We start from the raw sequence: 10,970 nt of genomic DNA on the forward strand, positions 1-10,970 counted from the left end.
TTGAAATACCAGATGTTCGAGCAAAAATAACAAATGGGCAGTAGAATATGAATCTGAAATTTGGAAGATCTAGACCAGAGATTTAACTTGGGAATGTTGATATACAGATGGCATTTGAATCCACACGATCACCAAAGAGCCAGAGCTGAACTATGGAGCCTCTAACATCAAGAGGTCAAAGAGAGAGGAACGAGCAGAGGAAACTGAAAAGGTAGAAAAACCAGGCGCCATGTCCTGTAAGTCAAATGAATTAAGTGTTAAAGGAACAGAAGGTAGGGGCGCCTGGGTGGCTCAGTTGTTGGGCCTCTGCCTTGGGCTCAGGTCATGATCCCACGGTCCTGGGATCAGCCCCACATCGGGGGCTCCCTGCTCTGGAGGAAGCCTGCTTCTCCCTCTCCCACTCTCCCTGCTTGTGTTCCCTCTCTCGCTCTGTCAAATAAAAAAATAAAATCTTATAAAAAAAAAAAAGGAACAGAAAGTAATCAACTATGTCAAAATACTAATACCAAAGATGGAAGTAGATAGATGACCTAAAACTTGACCAAGGGCTGAGAGGATTACTGCAAAGCAGCACCAGGGCCTTTTGGGGTGACAAAAATGTTCTTCATCTTGTAATTTATCAACGTATCAAACTATTTTTTTTAATATTTTATTTATTTGACAGACGCAGATTACAAGTAAGCGGAGAGGCAGGCAGAGAGGGGGAAGCAGGCTCCCTGCTGAGCAGAGAGCCAGATGCGGGGTTCGATCCCAGGACCCTGAGATCATGACCTGAGCCGAAGGCAGAGGCTTAACCCACTGAGCCACCCAGGCACCCCTCAAACTGTACTCTTAAAATCAGTATTATTTTACTTCACAGAAAGAACACCTCAGTAAATCCTTTTTTTTTTCTTTATAAAAAGTGTGTCAAACAATACAAGACTATTTCACCCAAGAGTAAAGGCCAGTGCACCTAGGTGGCTCAGTCGGTTAAGATCTCTCCTGGGATCGAATCCCACCATCGGTCTCCTTGCTCTGCAGGGAGTCTGCTTGGAGTCTGTTTCTCCCTCTCCTTCTGCCTGCTGCTCCCCCTGCTTGTTCTAACAAATTAATAAAATTCTTTAAAAAAATATAAATAAATAAATAAATTAAAAAGAGTAAAGGCCAAACAGGTCTTAGATGATCTGCCCCATCACTCCATCATTTAAGGATCTAACCTTCTCTACTACTCGCTCCGTCACTCCGCTCTTGCTCTGCCCAGCCTTCCTGTTAAAACAGGCCAGCAACACCACCTTGGGGGCCTTGATCAAGTTGTTCCCTTCACTTAGAATAGTAGAAGCCTGTTTGGCTAACTCTTACCTCATTCCAATCTGCTCAAATCTCAGTCTCTCAGTGAAGCTTGGCCCCTATTTATCATAGTAATCTGCACACACATACACTGCTCTCATTCTAACACTGCATACTCAACACTTCCCCTTTTTTTTTTTAAGATTTTATTTATTTATTTGACACAGAGAGAGAGATCACAAGTAGGCAGAGACGCAGGCAGAGAAAGGGGGGGAAGCAGGCTCTCTGACAAGCAGAGAGCCTGATTCGGGGCTCGATCCCAGGACCCTGAGATCATGACCTGAGCCAAAGGCCGAGGCTTAACCTACTGAGCCACCCAGGGCCCCTCAACTCTTTCCTTTTTAATGTAAAGCTATTTCCTGGGGCACCTGGGTGGCTCAGTCATTAAGTGTCTGTCTTCAGCTCAGGTCACAGTCCCAGGACCCTGGGATCGAGCCCGGCATCAAGCTCCCTGCTCGGCTGGAAGCCTGCTTCTCCCTCTCCCACTCCCCCCTACTCCCGCTGTGTTCCCTCTCTTGCTGTCAAATAAGTAAATAGATCTTAAAAAATTTTTAAGTTTTATTATCTTTTTTATTTGACAAAGAGACAGTGAGAGGGAATACAAGCAGCAGAAGCAGGAGAGGCAGGCTTCCCCCGGAGCAGGGAGCCCGATGCGGGGCTGGATCCCAGGATGCTGGGATTGTGATCTGAGCCAAAGGCAGACACCCCATGACTGGGCCACCCAGGCACCCCTTAAACTTTTTTTTAAATTTTTTTTGACAGAGACAGAAAAAATTTTTAATACAAAGCTATTTCCTAACACACAGTTTCCTATGTTCACCGTTAATCCTTGAGTCATACAGACTAACTAACAGAGGAGGAACCACTACAACACCACAATGGGCATGTGACATGAGCAAGAAATACGCCTTGATCTTTTCAGTTAAAAAAAAAAAAAAAAGGTGACCACATGACTTAGCAACATAAAATCATAAGCAATGTTCCTGTGGAATGGTGGGGGTAAAAGTCTGATTAAATAGGTTTTAAGGAGATGCCTGGGTGACTGAGTCATTTAAGCATCTGCCTTTGGCTCAGGTCACAACCCCAGGGTCCTGGGATCCAGTCCTATATTAGGCTCCCTGCACAGCAGGGAGTCTGCTTCTCCATCTATCTGCCGCTGCCGCCCCCCCCAACTTATGCTCGCTCTGGTCCTGCTGACTCTTAGCAGGCCCTGTGTGAGGTGTGGGACTGTGTGATTCTGACAAATAAATAAAATCTTTTAAAAAATAAAATAAAAAAATAAAGAGGATTTGGGGCACCTGGGTGGCTCAGTTGGTTAAGCATCTGCCTTCAGCTCCGGTCATGATTGAGCCCTGCAGCGGGTAGGTTCCCTGCTCCGTGGGGAGGCGGCTTCTCCCTCGCCCTTTGCCCCTCCCCCTGCTGAGTCTATCTCACTCTCTTTCAAATAAATAAAACCTTAAAAAAAAAAAAAAGGGTTTGGGGCGCCTGGGTGGCTCAGTGGGTTGGGCCTCTGCCTTCGGCTCGGGTCATGATCTCAGGGTCCTGGGATCGAGCCCCGCGTCAGGCTCTCTGCTCAGCGGGAAGGCTGCTTCCCTTCCTCTCTCTCTGCCTGCCTCTCTGCCCACTTGTGATTTCTCTCTGTGTGTGTCAAATAAACAAACAAAACCTTAAAAAAAAAAAAAGGGTTTAAGAGCAGGTGCCTTGGTGGTTGAGTCAGTGCCACATCTGCCTTTGGCTGAGGTCATGATTCTGGGGGGAGCCTGCTTCTCCCTCTCCCTCCTGCTCACTCTCCCAACAACTCAAATAAATAAAATCTTTAAAAAATAAAGAGGGTTTAAGAGAAAATGGATGGCAATAATTACTGACAGAAACCAAAGAAAATGCTTTTGAGGAGTTTTGCTACAAAAAGGAATGAAGAAACAAAGTGGTGATAACAAGCAAGAGAAATAGTCAAGAAATGTTTTTAGGGGGAGTTACAGTATTTGTACTGCTAACCAGAATGACCCAGTAAAGAGGAAAACTGGATGACAACAGAGGCAAACTACAGCAGCGAGCTGGGCCTTATGGTACTAGGTGGGACACTGGTCCCAGGTAAAAGTAAGCTAACCGGAGGGAATGTGATGTGGCTGCAGATACTGGAGGGGACCAAGTGTGATGAAAAGGCGCAAACTCCCTTCTGGTTGCTTGTTTTCTCAGTTAAGCGTAAGTAAAGTAGGTCAGTAGGTGCGTTAGGCCTAAGAGAGGAAGTGAAAGAGACAGAGAACAGACTAGGGACCTGTAACTCCTGACTGCCCGGCAGAACCACAGGTCTCCTACACAAGATAAGGTTCGTGAACCCTCATCGAAGTGAGACCGGTCACTGAGACTGTTTTTCTCCATCACCTTCAGCCTCAATCAAGTGACTGAACAGATGAACTGGATTTAATCTGGGAAGTGGTTCTGCCAAGCGTGTACGATGAAGCTGGGGAACTGGGTAGCCCCAAGGGTTGCAAGGAAAAGGTTGTAAGCAAAGAAATGATAATGACTGGCACATATTTCAAGTTGGGTAAGGAAGTGAGAATATAAGGGTGAGGGACAATGAAAAGTTGCATCAATGAATTAGTTCCAATGGGATGGAAGGGTTGGAATACTGAAGAAAGCAATCAGGAAAGACACAAGATGGCTGACATAAGAACAGAAGGTAGTTCTGAGAAATTAAGAGGCTGACGTTGTGGAAGGACTGTCTCCAAACCAAAAAAAAACCAAGACACCCTTCCACATCAGTTCCTGCACCACCGATGTGATTTATCCATTGGGGACGGGGGGGAAATACTGCCAGATCTCTTATCCACTTCCTATTTTAAAAAATGTCCAACACTAAAACCAAAAGGAAATTTGTCTCAAGAAACTTTATAACTTTTTTTTTTAAAGATTTATTTATTTGACAGAGAGAGAGAGATAACAAGTAGGCAGAGAGGCAGGCACAGAGAGGGGGTAGCAGGCTCCTTGCTGAGCAGAGAGCCCGATGTGGCACTCAATCCCAGGATCCCGAGATCATGACCTGAGCCGAAGGCAGAGGCTTAACCCTCTGAGCCACCCCGGCACCCCACTTAATTGATTTTTTTATGTTGTCCAGCTACCATTTCCATTATTCACTTTGATAAAAGTCTAGCATTATGATTCTAACGTAACTTTCTAAATCCAGTTATATGAGCTACATTAAGAAATTAGTTTCTGATGAAAAACCACCCGCCAGTAGGAATGCTAGTCAACATAACACCACCATGCCATGTAAAGTCTATCAAATAGTTTAGTGAAATTGGGAAAGGTGGAGGGAAACTCTTCTTGCTGCAGCGTAAGAATGTAGAAGAACTGGATGCCAAGAAGGGAAAATAAAAACAAAACAAAAAACCCATGGCTCTGGTCACCCAAGAAAGTAAGACATCTGCTAATACAGCACTAGAACCTATAACCTGACCTACAACCACTATGGAAAAGCCACTGGGGTAAAGGTTCAGCAAGTCTACTGCTCAGCTGAAAACCTGAGGGATTAAGAGCTCTACTCAGGCCAACATAATGGCCCATAACCTGGGCCAAGTCGAAGACATATCTTGCAGCCAGATAACTTACCTATTGTACACGGCCTATTTCAAGGAAACGGCCGTAAGACCTGAATAACTCCTAAGAGAGCAAATATAAGAACAGGTCACACAGGCCAATGCAAAGATGGAACTGGAGCAGCCCAATCAAGTAAAATGAGCCCCCTCCCCAAATATGAGCAAAGAAGTTTTGTCTGAGACTACCAGTGAGTATAATTTGCCAAAGAAAATTTCAAGGAGTTAAAACTTGCGTGTCTGCCCCCAAGTTGGTAGGTATGTTATGCTTTCCACCAGAGTTAGAAACAGTGTTACAATGTAGAGAAGAAACAGGTGAGGAAGGAAAAGTCAGTCTCATCCATCTTGACTAAGAGGTGGGCCCCCACCCTGATAGAGAGGTCCTGGGCACTGTCACAAATGGACTGGGGAGGACCACCGGGTCTTCATCAAGCTCTGTAGGTTGAATCCTACAGAATGAATCCTGAACGACAGGCATGCCAACCCCAACAAACCTGATTAACACTCCATAAAGTAAAGCCTAACTACTTTAAGCACTCTAGGCACAGATTCACAAGGGCTGATTTTGCTGCCAGGCCAACCACTAGAAACTATGATTTATTAATTAGTCTAAGGCAGTGGTTCCTCTCTCAATAAGCAGGGTTTGTTACAGTAGGTAGGAGGCATCCATGTCCCGTTCATTCCAGTCTTTCATCAAAAAGGGTGCTAAGGGGCACCTGGGTGGCTCAGTGGGTTAAGCCTCTGCCTTTAGCTCAGGTCATGATCTCAGGGTCCTGGGATCAAGCCCCGCGTCGGGCTGTCTGCTCAGCGGCGAGCCTGCTTCCCCCTCTCTCTCTGCCTGCCTCTCTGCCTACTCGTGATCTCTATCTGTCCAATAAATAAATAAAATCTTTCAAAAAAAAAAAAAAAGGGTGCTAAAATTTCTTCCTTCTTATAATCAGAAAAAAAGAGGTATGTTCTAAATAGCATTATTTTAATCCCTTCATTCCACTGCAGCTGAGATTTCTTTCAATTAGTTCCCCAACTGAGCTGCCATCTAGAAAAAAGGTTAGAGATCCCTGTCACACTTCATACAAATAAATTCCAAATAGGTTAAAATTCTCAATTTAAAAAATGAAACCAAAAAGTACTAGAAAAAAAAAGCTAAGAATTTTATTTTTTTTTTGGTAAGACTTTATTTACTTATTTGACAGAGAGAGACACAGTGAGAGAGGGAACACAAGCAGGGGGAGCGGGAGAGGGAGAGGCAGGTCTTCCGCTGAGCAAGTAGCCCAACTCGGGGCTTGATTCCAGGACCCTGGGATCATGACTGGAGCGGAAGGCAGACACCTAACGACTGAGCTACCCAGGCGCTCCAATTCTTTTCTTTTTCAAGTGCAGAAATCCCAAGTATGATGCAAAATCCTCCAGTCTTAAGAAAAGGCTGGAAATTCAACTACCACACATATAATTTTTCTACATAACAAAAACATTAAGTGACAAATGAAAAAACACTGGCAACTCAGATCACAAAATTTCCTTAATTTTTTTTTTTTTTTAAAGATCTTATTTATAGAGATCACAAGTAGGCAGAGAAGCAGACAGAGAGAGAGGAAGAAGCAGGCTCCCTGCTAAGCAGAGAGCCCAATGCAGGGCTCGATCCCAGGACCCTGGGATCATGACCTAAGCCAAAGGCAGAGGCTTTAACCCACTGAGCCACCCAGGCGCCCCCAAATTTCCTTAATTTATATATTGTTTCCACAAATTAATAAAACCAATACTCTTTTTAACAAAAGGTTAAGAAATAAGAATATGAAGAGAAAAAGGAAATACAAATGGGTGTTAAAAATAAATGATTTACCGCACTCATAAAAACAAATGCTAAGTTTAACCATATATTTTTTTCAAGATTTTATTTATTTGACAGAGATCACAAGTAGGCAGAGAGGCAGGCAGAGAGAGAGAGAGGAGGAGGCAGGCTCTCCGATGAGCAGAACGCCCAACGCGGGGCTCGATCCCAGGACCCTGAGATCATGACCTGAGCCCAAGGCAGAGGCTTTAACCCACTGAGCCACCCAGCGCCCCTAACTATATCATTTTTAACTATTAGGCTGGAAAAGATCAACAATGCACTGGATCAGGGTTTAAGGAAACATTTTCATACCTTGCTGGAAGGAATATAAACTGTAATAACTTTTTTTGGGGGGGGTAAAGATTTTATTTATTTTAGAGAGAGAGGGAGAGAATATTTCAAGCAGATGTGCGGAGGAGGAGGATGGAGTCCAACACGGGGCTTGATTCCACGACCTTGAGATCATAACCTGAGCTAAAACCAAGAGTCAGATGCCTAATGGACTGAGCCACCCAGGAGCCCCTAAACTGTACAGCTTTTGAAAACAATCTGACATGTACCAAAATGCAAAATGCCATTCCACTTCTATGAATATAGCTTATAGATACATTTGCACTCATCAACATAACCCTATTTCATTTAATACAAAATGTCATTGATTTTAAGGTGCATCATTGTTTCACATACCACTGAAACCCAGACGCTGATAACTATGGGTATCAAAATACATTCAAATTTCAGAGATACTAAGATGTGAGGAAAATGTATTAATTAAATATATAATCCTATAACCTCATATTAATTTCATTCCATAAACTTTTTTTAAGTTGAAGTATATTCAAAATCTGGTTCCCCGTCTTTGCCAGGTCTTCGGCATTTTTATAGATGGTACCGTGGTGTAACTATAGGAAACGTTTTTTGGCATCTTAGCTCCCAGTCCCAGGCTTTTCAGGAAAAACTTCTTTGTTCACTACTCAAGCCTGTTATTCAAACCATTTCAAGTCTATAAATAAATCAGAAAGTCATACTCCAGCTCAAGTCATTGGGTAAAAACTATCTACCTTCCTCCTCCTGCAACAGCCTGGATGATATTGATAAGACCGAAGTTCTATACTCAGGAAGCTCCAGACCCTCACATCTGGTTTTAACATTTCCTACATGGTGCAATTGAGAGAGGTCCCATCTTGTTACATAATGGAGTAAGGACAACTCAGCATGTTGGATAGAGGTGCTGAATGAAACCAGCAGGCTCAGCCCTTAAAGGAAGAACTAGCCCTGATGGACAAAGAAAAAAGCAGTTTCCCTCTGCTGGCCTTGACAAGTCAGACAAAACAGGAGCAGTAATAAAATGCTCAATTCAGTTTTTAATGTTTACTTACTACTAAACACTTCCTTTCTTTGGTGTCTTATCTACCTGATGGACTGCTAGCACCATCCCTGCCCTGTTATCTCAGAAACGCTATTTACTGGTCAATAAAGTAACACAGTCCCTGCTCCTTTCAGCTGAAAAGGTTCACCTGAGTGTTCAGCCATCGCCTCAAGCTTAACGAACTGTTAGCATAAGTTTATTTTTATCAAAATAATCCATGAGGGGTGCCTGGGTGGCTCAGTTGGTTAGGCGGCTACCTTTGGCTTGGGTCATGATCCCAGGGTCCTGGGATGGAGCCCCGCGTCAGGCTCCCTGTTCAGCGGGGAGCCTGCTTCTCCCTCTCCCTCTGCCTACCGCTCTTGGCTACTCGTACTCCGTGAAATAAAACCTTAAAAAAAAAAAAAATCCATGAACATGGTTTAACAAATAGTATACAAGGTTTTCAAGTCTCTTGTTTCTCTCCCCAGAAACAACTTTTTACAGCTGTTCTTACCTTTATGGGACTCAGCAAGATAGTCATTATTCTCCATTTACCACTTAAAATTATGTTAATTTCTACTATGGAATGAGTTTTGCTCTTACACATCTCATAATTCACTCATCCACACTTCCCCATTCTCCCTAATTTAATTAGCTGGCTGACAATTGTATTACTAACAGTGCTGACATGATCGTGATTAGGTTGAGGCCCATAATTCTATTTTACAAGTTTTGGTAAAACATTTGTTTTTTCGTTTATTTTCTATGTACTTATCAGGAATTCAAGCTCCACACACTTCAAATGAACCAAAAATTTCCTCAAAATAATAAAATACAGGAATTTAAAAATTCTGTCTTGGAATTCCCTTCTGTAATTCTACTTTGCTCTGCTTCAACCAAGACCATACTGTTCTCCAAGCCCAAAGCAAAGTGTTCCTGGGACCTCCCACTGTCATTATTCTGGGAGTTCTTTTTTACCTCAGCATGAGACCTCATAAAACACCAGTACTTAGCAAACATTACTACAGTAGTTTGCAACAGCACTTAATCCCACAATGCTGTGGCGCCTGGGTGGCTCAGTTAAGGGTCTGCCTTCAGTTTGGATGATGATCCCAGGTTCCTGGGATCAAGCCCTGCATCAGGCTTCCTGCTCCTCCTCCTCTGCTGGTCCCCCTGGTTGTAGTCTTTCTCTCTGTCAAATAAATAAATAAAATCTAAGAAGAAAAAACCCAAACAAAACCACAATGTTAATGCTCTACCTCTCAGGACTCTATCTCCCTAGAGTCTAGTTTAGTGTGAGGTAGCTCTGCGCTAAGGAGCCTGATTTGATTTGGCATTCATCCAAGTCAACCCCAATTTTGAGGCCTGGAAGACTCTTTTATGTCAAAGTTAAGATCTAACACCAAATCAAACCCCAGTATCACCTTGAGAACAGCTCTCCTAAGTCCTCTGACCCATCCAGAATGAGATGGGTCAGATCTGGGCCAGATGCCAACATTACAGAAGCGTGACCATTCTCATCCCCACCTGACTTTCAGTGATAAAACAATTAGCTGCACACCCAAGGCCTAAACAGAAAGCTGCTTGCAGACAAAGTGAGGACAGGTATCTTTGTATTCTCTACCAAGTGTACTTACACGTACTAGGTGACCAACCAGTTAAGTATTTCATGAACTACAAAACCAGCTCTCAGGCGGATGCTAAGCACACTTCACTCAACAGAAGGAATGGTGGAAGGCTACAGAAATCCGTGTATGAATGCATTACTCTTCAACTACCACAGGACTCCTGAGCTAAGAGATATTGTATAATTCTATTACACAGAGCAGACTATGTAGCCTCAACTCAGAGGTACATCTAACCGGAAGCTTAAACACTAATTTCAAAAAACTTAATGCTGAAATACCAGCAAGTCCAATTTAAATAAAATTTTATAATTCATTTCCACTGTTCTTAATAGTTTTGCCTTTTAACAATAACCACAGAGCACAGTAGGACTGAAGCGTTAAACCAGCCCAGATTTTGACAGTCATGAAAAACTGCTTAGGCTGTTACAAGGAGACATGCTCTGAAAAGAAGAACTCCCTTTAAAATTTCAACCACTGTGTTTTATAAAGAAAAATATATTACCTCCATAGCTACTCTACTATGACATGCCATCACCTCAAAAAAACCCTTCTCTCACTACTCACATCTAGATAAAACTCTCTATTTGACATTACTTTGTCCCCCCCATACCGTAAGCTCCAGAACTATATCCAGCACCTTCAACAATACCTTGCAGAACATCAAATTATTTGTTTAAGCAAATACGGTTAGTCTCCATCTTTTGAAATTTGCCAATTCCATCTATCAGACCAATGGGTGCACCAATGAAAGTGCCAAAGAGAGATAGGTCCGTCTTTTCAGAGAAAGGGGAATCAAAGTAGGCACCACCCTCCAAGAAGTGGGACTGGCAGACCCAGCCAAGAAAGATAAAAGAGACAAATGCAAAGAAAGTCAACTCTAGACTATACGCATAATCTTCATTATTGACCACTTCTTACCTATAGAAGCTAATAACTCTTTTCAACTTTAATCCCCTTAGCTCCACCAACAGTTTTCCTGGAATGGTTATCTTAGTCACTAGACCTCCCAATCATAGACAGCCTCTGTGTTCAGCAATTGTATTTTGAGGGTAAGAGAAATCAAACATCGTAATTTACAGAAAAATGGTTGCTGGCAGTATTAAAGGAGAACACATAAATGGTCAATCATGAGGTTTCATACAGAGCAAACATTCAGTAAGTTACAAGTCATATACATACAGTTATTTCCATCTTGGCCATCTATGAATTAGAACCAGTCACAGGTAGAAGCCTGAAGTAGAAAA

Source organism: Martes martes (assembly GCF_963455335.1).
Source record: "Martes martes genome assembly, chromosome: 10".
NCBI lineage: Eukaryota > Metazoa > Chordata > Mammalia > Carnivora > Mustelidae > Martes > Martes martes.